Below are 24994 nucleotides of genomic sequence, written 5' to 3' on the forward strand. Positions count from 1 at the left end.
CGGAAATACATGAAGTCAGCGTCGGAACGATACTTCGATAAGGCTATGCGTCATGATAATCGCCTTATCGTTGCCGCCGCTGACTACTCCCCGAATCCTGATCATGCAGGAGCCAGTCACCGTCGACGCCCTAGACACGTCCTTACGGATCCATCAGATCCAATAACCGTTGCATTAGATGCCTTCAGCTCTAATACTAGGGGCAGGCTTAGGGACCCCGGTAACCGTACTCGTCGAACTCGACAAAGAGGTCGACGTGCAACCTAACCCATGCATCAGCCCGCTGAGTTTCTCGCCGGATCTTCTCAGGGGGTCGCGATTCCGATCCGGTAGTAGATTCATTCGCGAAACAATTGCTCTTGAGTTGTTAGGTCTCCTTCGGAGGCGCTCGGGCAGTTGTTAGCAAATCCCGCCCCTCTTGGCTGAGCCTTTGCTCGCCCACCTGTCCTGGTGAAACTGGAAAGGCCTTCGGGCCACCAGTACACTTTCAATCATAAAAAAAAAAAAAAAGTAGTATAGTTTATACGGGAAATTTATAAATAAAACGTATAGCAGTTGATAAATTAAAATAATTTAAAATCAGTTGTGAATAACAGATGTAGTCGTCGTGTTTCAAGCCTTTTTTACATTTTGTTGATTAGAGCAAAAAAATCAAATAAATTGAAAGATTTAATAGTCATGGTTCATATGTGGAAACGAACACTCCTTTTTTTAACGCTTCTTAATTCGTTTACGGATACCCGGTCGAGGGGGGTAACACACTTGGTCATGTCGGACTCCGGCGCCTCCAGAGAAGAAGCCGAAGACCTGGACCCTCCTCTTCTTCCAATTCCTGCCGGGAGACTATGCCTTGAAAAAGACGCGCGAGGCGCGCCCCACAAAACCGACTACCGACTAAATCCCATCAAGTTCCACCACCCCGACTCCACAAAACCCACGGGTACCGCATAGTGCGCGCCGAAAGTCGGCCTTCGCCGGTACCCATCCTGGTAATAGGATAGGATTTCATACCCGGGAAGATCCCATATAACGTCGTTTCGGAAGAAGCACCGTGGGCAGCGCACAGGATACCTCTATCCGCCTTAGCACCGGACCCACAGCCGAGCACCGGGCGCCCCCGGTACCCAACGGCCCCTACAGGGGATGGACGGGAGTTTCGCGCCCACGCCGCCCACTCCGCCTTCTTCGCTGAGGAGTCGAAGAGGGATCCCACTCCTTTTCGAATTCCTCAGCCTCACGGAACGCCGTGACCAGGCCGCAAAACCTGGCCATGGCCTCCGACGAACTCTGAGAAACGAACACTCCTGGACAAACAAAAATGTTGATTCGCATTAATTAATTTTTATGTCAACATTTCACCAATTACGAGACAAAACATTTCTTTTCTATAATTTTATCGACAAATAAGATTAATTCACTTGCAAATCAAACTGAATTTTGTAATGTAAATGGTAAGGGTCAGCTGGTAATATTAAAATTAAACAAATAGTAACATTAGCAAATGACGTTGATAAATATTAACTCTCAAACATTGGCCAAAATTAAATTAATAAATACTTTTTAAAAAAAATTAACATTTATGTAAGCTAGCAAACCCTTTTAAAATGATATTATTTTAGGTTCATAAAGTTCTCCTCTTTTATAGGCACTTAAATGTAGGTAATGGATCTTCTTTGCTGTTTTATTTTACCTCTGTTATAGTAGCTAATATAAAATAGGTACAAATATTTATAAATATAGTTTTGAGGTGATCGTGACCTAAAGGATAAGACGTTCGAATCCTGCAGGCAGGTACCAATTTTTTCTAATGAAATACGTACAATGATCACGATTGACAATCAATCCCGCAAAATTATATTTTGCGTAATTACTGGTGGTAGGACCTCTTGTGAATCCGCACGGGTAGGGTGCCACCACCCTACCTATTTCTGTCGTGAAGCATTAATGCGTAGTTAGAACTTCATGCCTGAAGGTGGATGACGCCATCTATAGACGTTGCAGATGTCTATGCGCTCTAATAATCACTGAATACCAGATGGGCGGTGAGCTAGAGTATCCATCAAACAATAAAAAAATTCATGCAAATTTAAATTTACTACTTATAATATTTTGTACCGATCAGATCTAGAGTATCCATCAAACAATAAAAAAATTCATGCAAATTTAAATTTACTACTTAAAATATTTTGTACCGATCAGATGCAAGGTATGTATAGTACGAGGGCGGCACTGAAAATTTCGGGAATTAACAAAGTGACACAACATTACTATTTAAAAATGTATTTATTGCTTTTCGAAGTATTCTCCGCGAAATTTTACACATTTTTCCATACGATGGAACCAATCATTGAAGCAACCATTCCATTCGGAAGTTGGGGTCTCCAAAATGGCCGTTTTGTAGGCGTCCACAGCTTCTTCAGGTGATGAAAATCTCTGTCCACGCAATTTATTCTTTATTTTAGGGAAAGTATAGAAATCATTAGGGCTTAGGTCGGGGCTGCACGGCGGATGGTCAAATAATTCTATGTTTTCTTGATCTAAAAACTCTTTTGTTCTGTGCGCGGTGGGAGAACTCGCATTGTCGTGATGGAGGATGATGCGGCGGTTGCAGTTCTCTTTACGGAGTTCAGAAACGACCTGTGGCAAACAAACGCTAGCATACCATTCTGCATTAACCGTTCTTTGTCCCTCAAGAGGAATAGTCGTAACATGGCCGGTTTTCGAGACAAACGTGGCCACCATTTTTTTTGCAACACTACGTGAACGAACAATTTTTGTTGGCTTTAACTCATTTTCGAACACTCAAACTCGTGACTGGTTTTTTGTTTCGGGTTCGTACGCGTATATCCAGGATTCGTCACCTGATACAATGTTGTATACAGCATTTGAGGATCCTGCGTGGAATCTTTCGAGAGTTCTGACGCACCAAATAACGCGAGCCGCTTTTTGCTCTTCACAGAGCGAATGCGGTATCCATCGGGAAAACAACTTTTTACACCTTGTTCATGCAAGATTATTTGTATTTGACTCATGCCAATGTCTAAAGTTGCCTGAATTTCGTGGTATGTCACATGTCGATCTTCCTCAATCAGCTTACGTACAGCATCAACGTTTTCTTGAGTGACTGCAGTTTTTGGACGACCTTGACGGGGATCATCACTGAGCTTGACACGTTCACGTTGAAACTCAGCAAACCAGCGATAAATTGTGGTTTTGGATGGGGCTTCATCACCAAATGCAGAAATCATCCGGTCAACACGCTGTTTTTGTGTTAAACCACTTCGAAAGTCGTTATAAAACATCGCTCTTGAATTTTCTCGAGTCAATTCCATTTTCTCAACGACTAAACAAGTTTGACAAAACCTCGTGACAAGACCGAGAATCTTTTTTTAAATAAATAAATGGTATTCGATTTTTAAAACCAAGGAGTTTTCAATTAAAAAGATTTTAATATGACAAGAGCAGTGGAAATATTCCATTCCCGATACTTTTAGTGCAGCCTAGTATTTAAAAGTCATAAACTTAGAAGTGGCTCTAGAACTATAATATCAAAGTTTTAAATCTTCAAGAGACTCGTTACTTTTCTTCTGAGTTGAAATTAATAGTTAATTTACGTCAAAATAAGAACACGGTATTAAAAAAAAAGTACTAGGTAATCCAAATAAAACCACGTATTTCTGTACATTTTGCACAGGAGTATGGTTTTTTTGTACTCATTATTCCACTAAAAGGTGTCATAGTCTATTAAAACTTTCAAAGACTGGTAGATAAGTTTTGCAAAAATTGTTAGTTAAAGAGTTAAAGATTCCAGTCTAAAACTTAAAATACTGTGATTTATTTAATCTTTCTATTTATTTTCCTTCCGTACTCTTGAAAGGAAAATAAATATTACGTGATTCATAATTTTAAAACTCCATGTTGAAATCATAGAGTGTGAGATCTTAAATTCCTTCATTAATGACCAGGAAATTGGTATGTTTTTTGGATCGCAATAACGTAATTAAAACAAAAATTCTAATTTCATGCCATATCTTAAATATATAACGTTATTTGAAATAGCCTCCTCCTCCTCGCGTCGTTTCCTCACTGCTGAGGGTCGTGACCATTATAATTCGACATGATTTTACTCCTTGTGATGTCCCGCCAGCGCCTCCGATCATTGGCCGCATGAAGGGCGTCGTGGAATGGGATCTCTAGTGTGGTGCGGATTTGGTCGAACCACCTTGTCGGACTGCGCCCGCGCGGTCTCTTTCCCTCGATCTTCCCTGTCACGAATAGTCTTTCTAAGCTATCCGGTGTTTTCCGAGCAATATGACCGAAGTACTCGAGTGCGCGGCGAAGGCAGAGTGTGGACAGTCTAGTCTTGATCTGCAGTTGATCTAAGATAGACTGATTGCTTCTCTTCGCTGTCCAAGGTATCCGGAGCATTCTTCTCCAGCACCACATCTCAAAAGCATCCACGCGTTTGCGATCAGCTGCTTTAAGGGTCCAGGTCTCCGCTCCGTATATAAAAATGGAAAAGACCAGAGTGAGCCTATGAGCCGTGAGTGAAATAGCCTATTTCAACGTATAATATAATATTATTTGTGTTTTTTTTTTAAGATTTAAGATTAAGATTTAATTTTTAGAAGACTTTATTGACAACCTAATTTAAGTTACATTTTTAATACAATTATTATCTAGTTTTATTATTCGACACCGGTTTATTGATCGTCTTGCTGTACAGCATGGAGACCTATGCTGTAGGGCTCTCCATAATATTCTATCCTGCATTTTTCTCATCCAAGTCGTTCCTGCCACTTTTTTGATGTCATCTTCCCATCTACGTTGCTGTCTTCCTCTATTTTGTTTTTTATATCTTGGACACCATTCTGTCACTCCTTTGGCCCATTTTTCTGTTTTATCTCGTGGAAATTATTACTACTCCCATAAAATACACTGCTGTTTAAATTAGAATTAAATCTACAGCGTATCACAATTTAAGCGTCCAAATCACATATTGTATCCGCTTTGAAGCCATAAAATACGCACGATTATTCTTGGTTAGCGGTTACAAGCGTCCGTCGCAGATAGGTATATATTTGCTTTTTGTTCCGAGCAAACAGTCGCATTTTTCACGAAAACAAGCTATTGTTATTCACGTTACCGCGATGGATTGGGAACGCGTAGATAGCGGCCTGATTTTGTTGCTTTTTATTTATTGGCATATATTCTGCGAGTTATATATTATGGTCTTGAGGGATTTCTTCGAATTTGTGAACAGTGGTCGAAGACTTAAAGACATTACAGCATCTATCTTGTGAGCGTTGACTTTGTTCAACTTTAGCGGGCTGCTATTTATTAGCCATGCATATTACTATGGTGAATTCAATTTCATACCGGTTTTCATTTACGCAAATTACCTTTCTATCTTTTTTGGTGGTGCAATTTTCAAGTTTGTTTCATGGCATCATTATTATTCATGAATGGGTTTATTTTAGAAGATCTGTTTACAAATGCTTACCATTTAATTTTTTTTCATTGTTTCGTTCATAGGCTACCAGCTTTTTGCTTTTGCTTTTTTTTATTGCTTAGTGGTTACTGGAGCTTATAGAAATCTACAACGTAAATGCGCCCACCCACCTTGAGATAAGTTCTAAGGTCTCAGTACAGTTACAACGGCTGCCACCCTTCAAACCGCAACGCATTACTCCTTCACGGTAGAAATAGGCAGGGTGGTGGTACTTACCAGTGCAGACTCACAAGAGGTCCTACTACCAGTAAATCGCCGCTTTCCTCCTATTTAATTTAGTAAATTTACTTGAATAAAAATAATTGATAGAAGAAGCAATAAAAAAGAAGTGACTTCGTGCTTTCTAGCCTTATTCTATTAATTTACAACTTCTGATTATTAGATTATGTGCAGCAAGGCATAAAAACTTTATAAAGTAACTAGCTTTTGCCCGCAACTCCGTCCGCGTGGAATAGTTACTTTGGCATAACGCTAAATTTTACCCCCACTTTATTTATGTAGAAAGTTAAAATATTTTTGAATTATAGAATGTTAAGGAGCTATTTAAACCCCTATTTTAAAACATTATTTATTGGTGCTCCACTTGTATTGTGGAGCACAAAGCGTGGCTGTTATACGATACTAGTGAGACTTGAAATTCTCAATGTGGTTGGTAGCATTTCACATAGCACTTGACACTAGATGAGCCCTGAATACTGAATCTTGACGAGCAAATTTTTTTGAGGATTTGATTTTTATTACTACATGTTATTCCTTCATCAAGGAAGTGGTTTATGAACACCGAATAATGCGTACTTCATTTTAAAACATTACATCCTTTTGTTCTGTTTTTTTAATAAAGTGAGAACATAGGCCTTTATATCGAAGGAAAAAATATAAAATAATATTATAATTTTGACAAGTCCTTATTTTTTACGACTTTGTGGAGTTTTTAATAAATCCAACAAAACGTCAAGCGTACAAGTTGTAAATTCAAGCTTTCTGGGAAACTTGCGAGCATCCACGAGTTATAATGTATTACCCATTTGTTAACATTTGGAAACTTAAATACATAGAGCCAGTTTGTACACAGGACTACTTAAATTATAGTTAATTAATGAAAGCGATTAGTTATTGGATAAATCAACAGTACTAAAATTCAATCAGTTTTTCACGGTATTTACCGCTTTTTCTTTAGTGTAAACAACATTCGATGAATTAGTAATCGGAATAAACCTAGGCAAGGAACTTAAAAAACCTTTCAAAGTCCCTTAACTATTCATCTCAGATTTGGTGGTTGCAAAAAACTATGAGGTTATCTTTTTAATTCTTCCTCACATGACATAGCTAACGAACACTCAACAACATTCAGTGCTCTCCCAGGAATGCCCAGTCATTCCCGAGTAAAATATCCATATGAACAGAGCCCGAAACCCCAAAAAGGCATTCCTTGAAAATGTTCGACGAATTAATAAAATCGTGTAACCACCTTCCTATACATCAGATACAAATTTTCCCAGAAATATATCCTAAAAGAGACCTCTGAGACCAAGGTTCTTCTTACGGGCAGCTCTTATGGTATAAGTACTGGAAGGCACATGCTCTACTCTCCACTTTCCGCGTGTTATTCTATCGAGGCAGAGAATGTTCGAAAAGAGGACGTTATGGTCTCTACTCTCACCTAGATTGCCTGATTTATTGCCTGATATATATTTGCTGGATTCTTGCACCACGATAAAGTGTATCTGTGTACTTATGTCAGGGATCCTCGTTTTTTTTAATGGTTTTTAGCTTTATTTGTTGTTGTAAAGCGGGTTAGATTCCGACGTACCTAATCCGCAGTCGAATCTGGTGTGAAAAACCGGCGATTCAAGAACTGGCCGAAAACGATTCATTAGATATTTTATTTCATTGTTTAAACTACCATAATTCTTTATTCGATTGTATAAACAAACAAACACGTGTACATATTGCTAATTTAGGAGAATCAATATGATCTTGTTACGAAGCCACCTTATTGACAAGTTACTCATGACCATTGAATCATAAACAACAGGGATACAATCAAAATAATATTTCTCCGGACACAATAGATTCTCCTAATACTGCGGTGTGTATTTGTCGAAAGGGAACAGGAAATTCGCTCAGGTGACATTGTACTGGCGCGGGTTTGCCAATTACATGGAAATTTCATAGGGGGCGGCCGTAATTTCGGGCCCAGGGGTTGTGTCATTAATGATATAAAGTGATCCGACGGTCGCATAGTAAAACCTCGACGGTGAGTAGACCTTGTAAATTGTATGGTGACCCATATCTTTGTCTCGTTTCACTCTGTATCTGTCATATTCAGGGTTTTATATTCATAGAGACGTGTCTGATTTTTTTAATTTAAAAGAGAGAAAGATTTAATGTAAAATACCTTTTATTTTAGAATGGTTTAAATAAGCAAGATATTTTATTAAACATTATTTTTTATAATAATATTAGTTTTCTTGTAAAATTTTATTGTAAATTTACTGTATTCTAATTTTATTTAAATTTAATATTGAAGATGGATTCGCTCTTAAATTTAGTGACACTAATTTAAAAGTAGATGGTCAAAAGATTTTAATGACGAAAACCTTCCGGCCGAGAAGTGTCTTAGATCCACAATTAAAAAGAAATCTTCAAGATTCTTTAAAACAATATTCTTTCAAAATTTTGACAGCGCTCCTAAAAAACGTTATACACAATTTGGCGAGGGTGTTGTTCAATACCAAACTTTACGCTTCGAGGATAATCTTCACACCATAAACCCATCTATGGAAGTCGGATGGTGATTATTGGAAAAATCAATGTACCGTCTATGTAATTCCGTTTTTCCGGGACGATGCGCACGATAACAACGATTAGGAACGAGTAGTGTAGTAAGGAGTTTACTGTTAATAAAATAATTACCTTCATATAAGTATTTTATGTAGATAGTAAATTTAAAAAAATATAAGTATTACATTGCAAATAAACTAAGAATTATCATTGAATTCGAATACAGTTAAAGCGGGATAAATAATAAATACTCTTATAATGAATTTTTTTGATAACGCCATCTTGTTGTGTCTTTGAAGAGGTTAGTTGCCCTCAATTAAAAAAAATAGTATTATTATTCGCCAATAGATGTCGGGAAGAGTTGATTATTGAAAACACGAACAAAACAACATTTTCTGAAAATAAATCGTAGCTAGATCGATTTATCGCCCCCGAAATCCCCTGTATACTAAATTTTATGAAAATCTTTGGAACCGTTTCCGAGATTCAGATTATATACATATATATATTAATATACAAGAATTGCTCGTTTAAATCAATATATGAAAAACAAGATTCGGTAGTCCCAACTTCATTTGTTTTGTGTGACGTATTATACAGATTTTGGCTTTTGTTTTGAATTACGACTTAACATTTTAAATTTATTTATTCGTCTAGTTTCTATTACAAGAACAAAAGACAGTTTCAGACAAATTTATTAGTCACTTTGCCTGTACAAACGTGACCGTCGTCTTGTTAGGTGTTCTCATAAAACTCTCTGTGGATTCATAAAATATGTAATTTGATCAGGATCCGATCTGGCGCCGGACGCTCCCCGGGGTGATACAGAACGACCATCGAGATAACGTGGAAATAGCTCTGTCCAAAATTGACGTACCCACGCGTTAGAAACTTTCTGACCTTGGTCGCTCAAGAATAAGGACACTTATCTATATTTCTTTTGATTTTATTGTAACAGGATTACTGTTATTGACTACGTATAGCAAGCACATTGTTATCCATTTACTAGAAAATTTGCATTCAATTATTAATCTAACTAGCTTTTGCCCGCGACTTTGTCCGCGTCGAATTGTTACTTTGGCGTATATTTACGTATAGTGACTCAAAAAGAAAAAATACCCCGATTTTGAAACATTCTTATTGGTGCGCCGCTGGGTCCTATTGGTCCTATTGGTCTTAGCGTGATGTTATATAGCATATAGCATTTCTCAATAAATGGGCTATCTGACACTGAAAGAATTTTTCAAATCGGACCAATAGTTCCTGAGATTAGCGCGTTCAAACAAACAAACTCTTCAGCTTTATAATATTAGTATGAATGTTATTTATGCATGTAATTCGCAAGACACAGTCGCAACGTCACTGCAGTTTTACTGGTGGTAGGATCTCTTGTGATTTACTGGTGGTAGGGCCTCTTGTGAGTCCGCGCGGGTAGGTACCACCGCCCTGCCTATTTCTGCCGTGGAGCAGTAATGCGTTTCGGTTTAAAGGGTGGGGCAGGCGTTGTAACTATACTTGAGAACTTAGAACTTATATCTCAAGGTGGGTGGCGCATTTACGTTGTAGATGTTTATGGGCTCCAGTAACCACTTAACACCAGGTGAGCTGTGAGCTGTGAGCTCGTCCACCCATCTAGCAATAAAAAAAAGATTTATATTTAAAATGTTATTCAGTAATGAATTAAAATTGGTAATAGTCATACGTTTACTGGTATTAAGAACATATTGCAAGCGCTCACGATTTGGTGTCACAATTCTGTTTAATTCTGCCATGAAGCAGTCATTGTATCGCAAGCAGCATCATCATCTGTTTTGCAGAACAATGAAGACTTAAACGCAATGACTCTATCTGGGGGTCCCAAATGGTGGTAATAAAATTGTGGTAATAAAGTGGTGGTAGTCTAAATTTTAAGCCAATGGCTATGTCATCGAACCTTGACACGTATCCAAATTTCCACATTACAAAATTACGTAGAAGAAAATCATTTCATCCTAATACAGCATGTTTAAAAGGCGCTCCCTTATACTACTCGTAATTGAACGTGCAGTGAAACTATTTGGTATAGACCTTGGCAAGGAACTTAACAGATCTTTCGAGATCCCTTAACTATCTATTATAAATTATCATATTATTATTACTCGGCTTGGGTTGTAGCAAAAACGGTGGGGTTCTCTTTTCCATTCTTCCTAATATGACCTAGCTAATAAACGCCATTCAGTGCCAATAGTTCCCGAGTAAAATATCGGCAACATATGAACAGACAGAGGATCAAATGATAAAAAAAAATGTGTGCAATTCACACGTGGTAGAAGTGAAACCTTCCAAAATTAAAATACAATTATCCTAAACGTCTTAAGTATATGTAAAATTTTGTCATTAGTAAATAATTGTAAGGTAGCGCCCTCTGTGAATTGATATTTTAATTTCACGTATAATCCTAAATTAAAATTCACTACAAGAGCTTTCATACACACGTTAGTATTAAAAAATCTCACAGATGGCGCTGTATTAAATAGTATGTATATTTCTGTCTCATTCTTTGCTGGCTTCATCCTACACATTTTTGTATTTGTGTCTCTTACCTGTCGTTTTTTCCGTTGCATCCGGTTTGAAATCACAACGATTCTAAAGAAGTTTTCACTTCAAAAAAACACTTTTGCTATTTAACAACGAAAAGCCCCAAAAAGGCATTCCTTAAAAATTTTCGTCAGTGTTAAATGTTTTGAAGCAATTATGAACTTGTATCTGGACACGACCGAGCCACACACAAATTACATGTAAAGTTTCCCTTTGCTGTGGTCCATGTCTACCGGCCACTTTGATTACCACGCTGGCTTTGTGGGGCAGTAATATGGGTGTGTAGCGACACAAATACGAGTTCGAATTGTTCAAACAAAGAGCTAATGACAAGTTCAATTTGTAATTGGAAAGTTGTTTCTTTGTGTGTCTTGGGATATACATATTTACTTACTCGTATATCCTAATTTTATACTTAAAAAAATTTAAAGTGACAAATGGATAATACCTAAAAGCTACCTAGTCAGTACCTAGGTTTGTTCTTCATAGTATTAGTATATGCGTTTATATACCTTATTTATTTATTAAATACTAAATTAATAATATAAATATATATTTAAAACTAAGAAAAAAATACATACAGTGCAATTAAAAACTAACAAAAAGTCATCAACAGCTTAGAAAAAATATGTATAATATATAATATAATTTCATCCTGTTTACTATTATTAGTAGGGGAAGTAATAAGATAGACGAGAGAGTGTGAGTCAAGGTTACTATTAATTTTTGGTAGGTTGAAAGCTGTAGGTAGGTAGTAGGTTGAAATTGAGCAGCCGCCTTTCTTCATCACTAGACCATTTCGTGAAACCTTCTTTAGAGCAAGCGAGCTCACTAAATTTAGTGTTTTGTTTTATGTGCAGGGTTTTTACGCGGCAATAATTCTCAGGGTAATTTTTATTGTGTCACAAATTATATTGCTCTAGTAGCGGTCTCAAATAAGTTTTATTGGTGTAACATTTTTGCAACTCGGTTGACGAACGAATTTCGTAAATATTACTTCAACTTGTAATAAAAAGAAATCGTTTATTTTAAGATCATCAAGCAGAAGGAATTACAATTAGTGAAGTGAATCTTTTTTTAGTATTTTATTTTATATTATAGGATAAACACAAACACTCAGGGCATTTAAAAATAAAAATAATAAAACAGTGAAACAGCTAGAAACCATTTCTCGACAGTACTAAGCACTGTCTGTGTTTACAGAAATTATGTTCGGAGTCAAAACCAGCGCCAGTACCCAGATTGTATCTCTTTTTGAAGAACTACATAATATTATTCGTACTGTGTTCCACCAACATTTTATATCGACGGGTGCATTTGTGGATTATGGAGTTAAATTTTGATATATATAATGTATATGTACGTACATCATTCATCGTATCATCATTAGTTGCGGAAACAATATCTCTTTCGTCACATTCGCTGTTTTTTTTATGACTTTGAAAAATCTAGTTGATCTTTATTATGAAAAGTGGCGTGAAAGACATTTTCATAATTTTTCTTAATATTCTATCGCCTGGTCTTTCCTTTTTTTGTGCTGAACGTTATTTTGCGATCATTAATTCTACAAATGAAGCTGCATTTTCAATTAATTGTGTGCAGCGAACATCGTGGTGTTGTTTTTCTTCGGGACCAATAATTAAAATAATTTTAACGAGAACGACTGTCATAATGAACTAAACTGCGAAACCTATAAAATATTTGAATCATCGAAAATAATAAGCTCGGGATGTTTTACGTAAAAGTGTTTTTATTTATTTATGTTAAGATGGGTCGACGAGCTCAAGGCCCACCTCTTTTTTTTTTCTTTTTTTTTTTTTTATTGCCCTTGTAGGCAGACGCGCATACGGCCCACCTGATGGTGAGTGGCTACCGTCGTCCATGGACTTCAGCAATGCCAGGGACAGAGCCAAGCTGCTGCCTACCGGATGGTGTTAAGTGGTCACTGGGGCCCGTAGATTTCGTAAATACCACCACCCATCTTGAGATATGAGTTCTAAGACTCCGTTTTCAGTATAACGGCTGCCCAATCCTTCCTATCGAAACGCTTCGCGGCAGAGTGGTAGTACCTACCTGTTTGGGCTCACAAGATGCATACCACCAGTAAAAAGTAGTTTTAATAGATGATGTTATTTTGTACTTGCGGCCCGGTAGTCCGTTGCGGCTTGATCCTTTTTTTTTTCTTCATAATTCCCCGTGTAGGCAGACGAACATACAGCCCACCTGATGCTGAGTGGTTACAGTCGCCCATGGACTTCAGCAATGCCAGGAGCAGAGCCAAGCCGCTGCCTACCGACTTTCTAACCTTTATTTTTATCTCACGTTATATAACGGTATTTATTTATTGAACAATATAAATTTAAAATATTTAGGTTCTAGGTATGGTTATATTATGGATTACAGCACGTTAAGTCATTGTTTGATTTATAATTAGACTCTGTCAGTTACAATAAGGCTTCGTATCGTCGAAGTGAGTTCTATTCAGCGTTGCACAGCCTTTGAATTTGACTAAGCCGCTGGCGATTTTAAGATTATAGAACACAATAATAAAAAAAATTAAGATTATTTAGGTGACATAATGAAGAATGATTCACATTGACATTAATTGAGAATTGTAACTGTTCATATTTTAAAACTAGTTACATTCTATTATATATTACGGTAATTGTTTTTACTTCTATGCTGCTGCTATTTGCAGATCTGTTTTATTGCCTTCGTATGCTGAAGAGAATTGGAATAGTGATTCGTGTAGCTCATGGGCATCATCAAAGTCAGGGGCACGCTCAAGCCGCAGTCTACCGGTGACGCTCATTTTCGTACGTATAAAGGTATCTGAGAGTAAAAGTCGGGTTAGTCATTATTTTTATTTGGGAGTATCGTGAGCCTCTGTGCCGTAAAGTAATCACGTGTTGTATTTTGACTTGTGCATCAGCCGTTTTGCAACATATTTTTCGAAAATACAACCTCATATCTCAATGTGAGTTGCATCATTAACGTTATCTTGTCTCTCGTGAATGATCTGGTACCATTTTTATTTATTTATTGCTTATATAGGTGGACAAGCTCACAGCCCACCTGGTGTTAAGTGGTTAATGGAGCCCATAGATATCTAAAACGTAAATGCCTTGAGATATGAGTTCTAAGGTCTCAGTATAGTTACAACGGTTGCCCCACCTTTCAAAAAGAAACGTATTACTGCTTCACGGCAGAAATAGGCGGGGTGGTGGTACCGTGCCCGTGCCGACTCACAAGAGTGAGTGAGTCAGTACCAGTAATTACGCAAATTATAATTTTGCGGGTTTGATTTTTATTACACGATGTTATTTCTTCACAGTGGAAGTCAATCGTGAGCATTTGTTAACTACGTATTAGATTTTATTAGAAAAATTGGTACCCGCCTGCGGGATTCGAACACCGTTGCATCGCTCGATACGAATGCACCGGACCTTATCCTTTAGGTCGACTTTACCAGCATATGGTATGACGTAAGTTTCGCCTTCTTACCTAAAAACCGGGTAAAACTAGATACATCCTTCCAGAAACTTCGTTATCATTTCTTGCACCATCTCAATACAGATTCAAAAGATAACCGTACAAATAAATTACCCCAAGAAAAAAAGTCGTAAAGCCAACCCTTGGTTTTCCCGAATTCCGCGTAACGAAAAACATGGAATAACAAACAGGTGTTTAGAGTCCTCATTTGGAGTTGCTCGCATCGAAACCCTCTTTTATTAGCTGCCTGAGCCCGTTTAAGATGGTTTGGTACTTAAGCGTATCGAGTTCGAATACGTAAGCATCGTAAAATACTCCCGGAATGTGTTGAAATTGAAAACTTCGGGAAAACAAAGGGACGTGAACGCTCACTCAGACGAACTTCTGTTTCTCAGCGATAAGTAATTCAACGAAGAAAATGTGTATTTGTTGTTTGTAATTTTCGCGCTGCGATGTGGAAGTTCGCCATAATATTTTTAGTCACATGCAGAAGCATATAAAAACGATGATCGTTTTTTTATCTTAGACGGGTGGCTCACAGCCCACCTGGTGTCCAGTGGTTACTGGAGCTCATAGACATCTACAACGTAAACGCGCCACCCACCTTGAGATATAAGCTCTAAGGTCTCAAGTAAAGTTACAACGGCTGCCCCAGCCTTCAAACCGAAACGCTTCACGGCAGAAATAGGTCGGGTGGTGGTACCTACCCGCGCGGACTTACAAGAGGTCCTTCCACCTAAAAGTTGAATTCAATTTTGCTTACTTAACTATTGATCTATGTCAGAAGAAAAATGCTGCTAATAAGCAGAATCCATTTTATATTTATCGCGTAGATAACTAATAGTTCACACAGGAAACGGCTTTCTTAATACAACGATCATAATTATATACATATCAGAGAACAAACATCCCGTATTGAACTGAGAGACCAAGTATTTTTCTCAGGAGCACTAATTGTTTCAGCAAACACAGAGTTTTCTTATTTCCGCTCATATTCTCTGCTTGGGTTTACTCGCATGTCTTTAAATGCATTTTATCTGTAAATAGTTTTGAACTTGTTCTGATTTTTATAAAAACCCAAATGACCCAAGGGCAGGGGTGGGATTAGCATGTTTTTAAGGAAAGAATATGTTATTAAATTAGATTAGGGAATTACGAGTGTGACGGGTGACGAGGAAGTAGCAGTAGTGGCTTAGCTTTACACTCTTAGGAAGTAGGAATTTTTTCTCTTTAATATTTTGGACGTATGTATTTATATTCGAATGTTTGTTTTTTAGGTTTCCACTATAAATTTCAACGAACTGATATCGTTGAACGTTGTATAGATCTATTTTTAAATTTCATTACCGAGAAATTTACTGAGTTTTTTTTATTTTATTTTATGTAAGAGCAAAAAATACTGTTCGAAAAATCATTTCATGTTTTTGAAATTCATTTATTTAATTATTTAATTATATATTTAAGGTCTCATGAATTTTACCTTGACCTTATTTTCATTTATGACGATTTCACTATTCCCATCTTTGTCATTTTAGTTATTACTAGAGGTCCCGCAGTAGTCGAAATTCGACTATAATTAATTGGAATTGTAAGTTTGTACACATACTATAATCACAAATTTCGCCAAGGCTATACTATAAAAAAATATCAATAAAGACAAACAATATTTAATCTATTCTCAATTTGACCACAGACGTCAAGATCAAAAGTTTGACAATAAATAGTATGCATGCGTGTGTGCGTCAAATACATGGTATGTAGTATGTGTAATATTTTCTTTACTGATTTAATGTATATTTTATACATTATTTAAAAAAAAATATTAGCATTGTGCATTTCTTCTCTATATTCTCTAGAAGTGTGGAAAATTTCATACTCCTCCGTCCGCGCAATTTTCGTAAAAAGGGTTACAAAGTTTTTGCTTCACGTATTAATATGTAGATATTTGGCTTAACTTTGTTATTTATTATATTAAATTTTTAAACGAAAACTCAGTGTCAGCCTTGAAACGAAGCAATTTAAAAAATATCTGAAAACGAACGTCAAGAGTAAAATTACCCCGAGAGTACTACAAAAGAAAAAATGAGTTTTAAAATTGGTCAAAAATAATGGAAGAATCAGCAAATACAACACACATAAAAATACAGTCGAACATAAAAAACATCCCTTTTTTGGAATCTGTTAAAACCTACTGTATTTTGATATACAATTTGTTAGATGTTTTGCATTTTAGGACATTTTAGGATTTGTTTCCAGAAAATGTTTTGAAGGAACCGAACACAGCCTGAGGGATGGGCCCATTGTTTTTAAAACGTAGTATAAACAACATGAAGTTGTTTTCGAAGAGTTCATATTTGAAAGAGTATTTTGGTTATTTTGGATTAAAATAAGAAATATATAAAGAAGTAAAACATAATGAAATCTGAGCCCAATTTTCGTGAAAACAGTAATAGAAAAGTATAGAGAATAATATCCAAGTTTTATATCCATTATTTTTATTTTTTATTGCTTAGATGGGTGGACGAGCTCACAGCCCACCTGGTGTTAAGTGGTTACTGGGGCCCATAGACATCTACAACGTAAATGCGCCACCCACCTTGAGATATAATTTCTAAGGTCTCAGTATAGTTACAACGGCTACCCCACCCTTCAAACCGAAGTGCATTACTACTTCACGGCAGAAATAGGCAGGGTGGTGGTACCTACCCGTGCGAACTCACAAGAGGTCCTACCGCCAGCAAGATGTCACAGAATTGGTAGATATCTTCATTGTTTCTTGACATGGTGTGCGTATGGCGGGTAATCGTGCAAAAAGATTTGGCAGTACGAAACGATAACAGCTCCGAGACGTGTTCTCTCTTCCTAAGTCAGGCAACGAATGTATTTCGATTCAACCCGAGCGATGACACTTCGGTTTTGCCGAAGAAGACCACCCGAAGTTAGCCGATGTTTGACGAGTAGTTGCGGCTCACATTCACTATGTGGCACGCTTTCGCTTCGCTTGTCGTGTCTGGATGCGACATACAAATGCTTATGTGAAAATAAATAATGATAAGTAAAACCGATATGAAAAAAATTAAAAAACTCATTTTGATAACAACGTGATAAAAGCTATCATCTGTTGTTTATCATTAAATTGAGAAAAAAGTGCTCTGAACCTAATCTGCAAAATATAAATACATTTCTTAAATATTATTAATACATTGAATCCAAAACATCCAAAAATGTTTTTATTCCTTGTAACTTGTAACTTTTTCATAACATAAAGAGGCGCAATTATACGATCGCTGAAGACTACGCATTGGTTTGCTCATATTTACAAATAAAATACTCATTTAAACATTTGAAATATATTTGTCAATTCACTGCTCATTCCAAAACATAAAAAAATATTAGATATATTTATATATTAAATATTCTAAGCACGGAAATATGCTAATTATATATTATGTACTATCAGACGACAAACACAGGATAAACTATTGTGTAAACGCAATAAATAAGTGTTCAAATCAAGAATTTCTAATTTTAGTAAGTTACAACGTAATCATTCAGTTGTATTAAAGTTAATGTAACATTCTTCTCAGCTGAATACTGTCGGTAAGGTCTCAAAAGAAGATAATTGCCGAATTCCGGAGTGTGTCTTAAAACGTGTTTTTGCTTCCTACAGAAATTCCACGGCGCTTCCCAAAAATTTATCGTAAGCGAAACCCTCTTAGCGTTTAAGGAAATGTAATAAACGATTTACATTACGTGGGAAATTCTATCTACTTTGCGAATAAAATCTTGATAATGTCTGGTCTGATTAGAAATGTTTCTTTTTTAGTTGGTGCGATATTGCGTACGAAGCTTGTTCAATTCCAGTGGAATATTACTTTTATTGATATATTTTTTCGAGATTCCTTATGTATCTTGTTAATTTGTCATGACTTAATACTTCCAAAAGTGGTTGAGAGCGATCGCCATACAAGGTCATCTTAGGCTAGTTTATCTGAAATAAACAAAACAGCTTTCAAAAATCGGGTGGTTTGTTATTATGACAAATACCTACTTAAATACGATAGGAAAATTTTTTTTTGAACGAGTTCATTTCATTTCAGTTCATTGACCTATGACATTTACCGCCACCCACCGTAAGACATAAGTTTAAACTAACAGCTCTGTAGTATTATAGCAGCTACGGCAGAAATAGCCAGGTGATACCAAATGCTATATTCCTATTCCTTTTCTTTTTGTTGTTGAAGTGATTTACTGGTGGTAGGACCTCTTGTGAGTCCGCGCGGGTAAGTACCACCGCCCTGCCTATTTCTGCCGTGCAGCAGTAATTCGTTTCGATCTGAAGGGCAGGGCAGCCGTTGTAACTACACTGAGATCTTAGAACTTATATCTCAAGGTGGGTGGCGCATTTACGTTGTAGATGTCTATGGGCTCCAGTAACCACTTAACACCAGGAGGGCTATGAGCTCGTCCATCCATCTAAGCAATAAAAAGAAAGTGAACAATCTAGCTTACAGCCTAACTTATATTAGTTGTTATCGGAATCCATGACTACACGAATACCGCACTCACCTTGAGAAAACTAGATCTCTGATTTTTTATGAGTTAAATTAATGCTTTCTATACCCAGCAGTGGAAGTCAGTAAGTTTATGCGTATGAAATTAAAATGTCTTTTTGAAATTGAACTGTTCGCCGCTAGATATCGCTATTATTAATCGCCGAATTTAAGCACAATATACAATGGGTGAATCATGCTCATGTTTAATATTTAACAGCAGATTAAATCGGGACGTGTACTTCAGATCCACACAGGGGTATTTGCAATCGTTTTTTGCCGTATGCCACGAAATTTCATAGGGCGATTCAAATTGGAGAAGGCTCGGGTTGAATGGTGCCGCGATATGATAGCAAAGTCAAAGCTGGCTTCTCTCAGGACGTTTGCGTTGTCATTACGGGTTATTAGTTTTGGATTTATAAGTTGAAGCGCTCCAAAATGGATTGATAAACAAAATTTATGAGTTGATTTCATTTTTAATGCTTGCCCCAAGTTTTATTGTTGGAATCGAACACTAACCTCCGAAGACGCCTACTGCAACACCCCAACGGCGACGTAGTGTAACACAATAGACTACTAGTTAGTAGTTCTCTCAACTCGAGGATCATGAAAGGAAACTTTTTGATACCACATTCTCAAATATTATTTTATTTTTTTGTGATTGAAAGATTACTGGTGGCCCGGAGGCCTTTCCAGTTTCACCAGAACAGGTGGGTGAGCAAAGGTACAGCTAGGAAGGGTGGGATTTGCTAACAACTGCCCGAGCGCCTCCGAAGGAGACCTAACAACTCAAGAGCAATTGGTTCGCGAATGAATCTACTACCGGATCGGAATCGCGTCCCGCTGAGAAGATCCGGCGAGAAACTCAGCGGGCTGATGCATGGGTTGATTCTCAAACCTATAGATCACTAGCTGCTACTAGTGGCTTCGCTCGTGTGGTCGAAGTTCAGTTAGTACTCCAACACTAATTGATACCAAATGATAATTGGCATCAAAAAAATATACATCATATGTTACTAACTCCCAAATTGAAATGCAGATTTTTTTCAGTTGTTCTTAAAAGATAAATTATACTTTAATTTTGCTACAGTTCCTCAAAGCAAACAGTTACAAATTTTAATTCATCATAATTAATAAAAGCGTTATTTTTCTGCGTGATCACCCCAATCTGTCTTACTAATTAGAAGATTGATTAGTTCTTACTCAAGATAATTAAGTGTCTTTTCATAACAATAAAAAAAAAAGATGATTCATCACTTAATTACTTACAGCTATAGAGAGGATGGACATTTTTGATATATTCTTTGATTACTTTTAGAAAAATATTCACTGGTTATACAAATACACAATACAAAAACAAATTTCCAAACTTCATCATGATTCAAAATACGGTTACAATGGACACGACTTAGGATTTATTCATTAGGTTTTTTGACGACAAAAACAATTTTTAATAGCACACAAGAATACTATATATATATTATAACAAAATGGTAACGTTATTAGATTCAATTTGCATTGACGTTTTGGACTACAGGCAGGTTTATATTGTAAGTCGTGATATTATTATAGTATTGTGTTCACTAAGTTGGAGGTATAAAATAGGCGAAAAAACTTATTGGCACTCCCTATTTATATTGTAACGCACTGGGGTTCGGGATAAATAAATGTTACACTAAAGTACAACTAAAAACTGTATTCAACACTTAGAACACTTCACAAACACTTTAAAATTCTCAATTCGCTTCTTCCGCTTCGCTTCAGGTGATCCGTTCGCTGTTTCGCTTCGAGTAGTTCCGATTACTGACTGACTGCGTTTTTTTATGATTGAAAGTTTACTGGTGGCCCGAAGGCCTTTCCAGTTTCACCAGGACAGGTGGGCGAGCAAAGGCTCAGCCAAGAGGGGTGGGATTTGCTAACAACTGCCCGAGCACCTCCGAAGGAGACCTAACAACTCAAGAGCAATTGTTTCGCGAATGAATCTACTACCGGATCGGAATCGCGACCCGCTGAGAAGATCCGGCGAGAAACTCAGCGGGCTGATGCATGGGTTAGGTTGCACGTCGACCTCTTTGTCGAGTTCGACGAGTACGGTTACCGGGGTCCCTAAGCCTGCCCCTAGAATTAGAGCTGAAGGCATCTAATGCAAAGGTTATTGGATCTGATGGATCCGTAAGGACGTGTCTAGGGCGTCGACGGTGACTGGCTCCTGCATGATCAGGATTCGGGGAGTAGTCAGCGGCGGCAACGATAAGGCGATTATCATGACGCATAGCCTTATCGAAGTATCGTTCCGACGCTGACTTCATGTATTTCCGAATTGATTCGAGGCCCAGGTCGTCGTGTAGGTCAACGTTCCTCACGAACCACGGAGCCCCGACAGCTAACCTGCAAAAGCGGGATTGTAGGGATTGGAGGGTGTCTATGTGTGTGCGGGCCGCGTGAGCGAACACCACACTCGCGTAAGTCATGACGGGCCTTATGCAAGTTTTGTAAAGTGTCACCTTATTCCGAAGGGACATTTTACTCCGCTTACAGATCATGGGGTAGAGTCTACCGAGAATAAACGCGGCACGGTCACGGACTGATTTTATATGCGGGCGGAATGTCATCGATGCATCCAGGGTAACGCCCAGGTACTTGACCTTCCTGGCCCAGGGTATGGGTTGTCTAAAGAGAGTAATCGGGGGTGTGAGATTCCTCCTCCTAATCCGGGAGGAAATCCGTGTGGAGCTTCCCCTCTGAAATAGCACCGCAGTACTTTTCGCTGGGTTGATGTCTATGCGCCATTTTCGGAACCACTGTCCTAGGGCTAGGGCTGCGCTCTGAAGCTTCTTCGCGATTAGGGACTTATTTCTACTAGAATAGTAAACAGTCGTGTCGTCGGCGAATAAAGCTAAATGGGTCGGCGGCGACCGGGGAATATCGTTGACGAATAAGCTAAATAGGAGGGGTGAGAGGACAGAGCCTTGCGGGACTCCAGCTGTGAGAGGTCGTGGGGAGGAGCGGGTTCCCTCGACTCGATATCGAAAAGAGCGATCTGACAAGAAGTCCCGTATGATGAGCACGAGACTATCCGGCACGCCCATGTTGAATAGTTTGAAAATCAAACCATTGTGCCAGACTTTGTCGAACGCTTTTGCGACGTCGAAGAAGAGAGCTCCCGTGTATAACGGTTTTGGTCGATTAAGCCCCACAAGAATGTGCTCCGTGAGGCGGTGCACCTGTTGAACGCATGAGTGATTTGTACGGAATCCGAATTGTTCATCGATGAGAATGCCCTTGGATGAGACGAAGTCTCTGAGGCGTTTGTAGAGCAGACGCTCATACAGTTTGCCTAGAGACATGAGGAGGCTAATCGGGCGGTAGCTCGTCGGATGATTTTTTGGTTTACCGGGTTTATGTATGCCGATAACGTCCGCTTCTTTCCACACCGCGGGAAAGATACAGTTCGCCATAGCGGCATTGAAAATAGATGCCAACATCACGATGAGTTGGACGGGTAGAAGTTTGATAACGCGGTTAGATATACCGTCGGAACCGGGAGCCTTGCGAGGACGTAAGTCTTTGATCAAGTCTTTAACTTCTATCGAGGTGACGGGTGGTAACGCATCCGATGGTGGCAAGGAGGCTCTGCGTTCTACCTCACTGTCTACTAATTCTACATGAACAGGGTCCACGGATTGAGTGCTGGGCGTGCACTGGGTTTGCAATGTATCGGCCAGCAGCTCTGCTTTTTCGTCATCATCGAACGCCGCGAGTCGGCCTGAGGGGCCTACGAGGGGGGGCATAGTTACTACCGTATCCGATTTGAGAGTACGAGCTAAGCGGTAGTAAGACCTTTGGGAGGGCGCGAGTCCTTCTAAGAAATCAGACCATCTGGCATCTCGGACTTCGGCGATGCGAGACTTTACGTCGCGTTGTAGGGCACGCATTCGAATACGATTTTCTGCGGTAGGATACCTGTCGTAGGCGCGTATCGAGGCGTTCTTAGCTCTAAGGAGTTCCCTAATATCGTCGGACAATTTGAAGCGGTGAAGGAAGTCCTCCGCTACAACTTGTTTCGATGACCTATCTAATGTCGAGGTGATGTGTGACGTTAAGATGTCTATGGCTTCAGCGGTATCCTGAGGAGACGGGATAGAGTCCGGGTTAAACGGGAGCGATGGTGGATCAGATTCAGCCAGGCTGATGCCCAGCGTGTGCCAATCCACCACAGTCCTCGTGACGGGAACGGAATCGGGAGCGCGACCGAGCTTCATAACGACGGGACGGTGGTCTGAATCTAACTCTGAAACTACTTCGATCGAGTGTAAGCGCAGAGTTACGTTTTTTAATAACGCTATGTCGAGTATATCCGGGCGATGCGCGATATTTAGCGGGTAGTGAGTCGGGGTTAGCGGAGCGACGATATCGAAGGCGAGATCATCGACTAACGCGTCAAGCCGCCTGCCATTCGGGGTTGTGGTGTGTGAGTTCCACCTGATGTGTTTACAATTTAGGTCGCCCGCCAGAATGACAGAGCTCCCCATACCGAGCAGCGCCTCGATATCACTGCTTAGAACGATCTTATCCGGTGGAAGATAAACGGACGCGATAACGATCGGCGCGTGTCCCGTCAGTGAGATTCGGCACACTGATGCTTCGATATTAGCGAGCGCGGGAGGATCGAGCGGGACGCAATGCAGGGCTCTTCTATAGTAAATGACGGTACCACCACCACGGGCAGAGAGCCTGTCGTTCCTGACCATGTTATAGTTCGCGATTTTAGGGTCACGGCGCGCGGGCTTAAGTAGGGTCTCCTGCACTAAAAAGATATCAATTTGATGGTCACGCAAAAAGTCAGAAACCTGATCACGTTGATTTGCGAGACCGTAAGCGTTAAAAAATCCTATCGTTACGGATAGGGGCTTTATTCTACTTATATACGCCATTGATTACCGGCGGAGTGAGGGGAGGACGTACGTATTTAGTGACGCGTATACGTCGGCGTATTCCTGCACAACGGCGATAAAGTGTTGTGCAGTGGAGGCAGCGCGAATGGCGTCGCCCAAAGCGTTAACGCGCTCAAAGTTGATCGACTGAAAGAAGTCGATCGCTAAAGCGAGATTGTCGGACGCGGTCGGAGGGCAAGTCGCGGGAGAGGGACGAGTCGCGGGGGCGGGACGAATCGCGGAGGAGGGAGTTGTAGCCGTGTTCGTGTACGGCAGCGGTTTTGCCCAGGCCGAGACACTGGGCACCGCCGCCGGAACGAACGCTGGCTTAGCCTGCGACGCAGAGGGTGCCGAGGCTTTGATGTCTGGGCCGGAAGCTCGGAGGCGGTTTTGGCGGGCGACGCGGCGATTTATTTTAGGGGCTCGGGGGCAACCACGGTAATTCGCGGGGTGACCCTGTGTTCGACACAGGACGCAGCTAGGCGGTTCCGTCGCGGTTATTTGGTCGCGAGCGCAGAGGGCCGTGGCGTGATCGCCCAAACACTTAACACATCGGGGGCGCGCGTGACAGTTACGGGAAGAGTGCCCGTACAATTGACAGTTATGGCACTGGCTAGGAGTGCCTTTTTTATGGGGGGCTTCGATGGCGATACCGGAGAGCCTACAGACGGTCTGTGTGTTGAAGATTTTCTTACCCTCGGGGGTAGGCTGGAGGGTGACTAGAACCATATTATATGGCTCCCTACCGCGACCGGTGTGCATACGGTGCACAGAATTCACTGGAAAGCCCTGTTCTAACAGATCGGCCTTGACGAGCTCTACATCTAACTCTTTAGGGATTCCGCGTATTACAACGCGGAGTTCGCGCTCCTCCTGGAGCGTATAAGTATGGAAACTTATACGTTCCTTACGGAGGTAAGAAGAGAGGGCCCTATGGTCGTCGGGTGTTTTGATGATGCCGTTCGAGGTTACGGGCATTCGTGAAATTTATATTTTTGGCCTTAAGGGCCAGGCAAACTCGATCCCAAGCTGCCTTCTCCTGAAGGATAACCGGGGGAGGGGTCTGGGTTTTATTTTGTGCCACCGGACGCGGCGACGGAGTGGCACGGGTTGGGGGCGCAACGGGAGTCTGAGGGCGGGGG

The sequence above is a fragment of the Bombyx mandarina genome, chromosome 09 (assembly GCF_030267445.1).
Source record: "Bombyx mandarina strain Sakado chromosome 09, ASM3026744v2".
Taxonomy (NCBI): domain Eukaryota; kingdom Metazoa; phylum Arthropoda; class Insecta; order Lepidoptera; family Bombycidae; genus Bombyx; species Bombyx mandarina.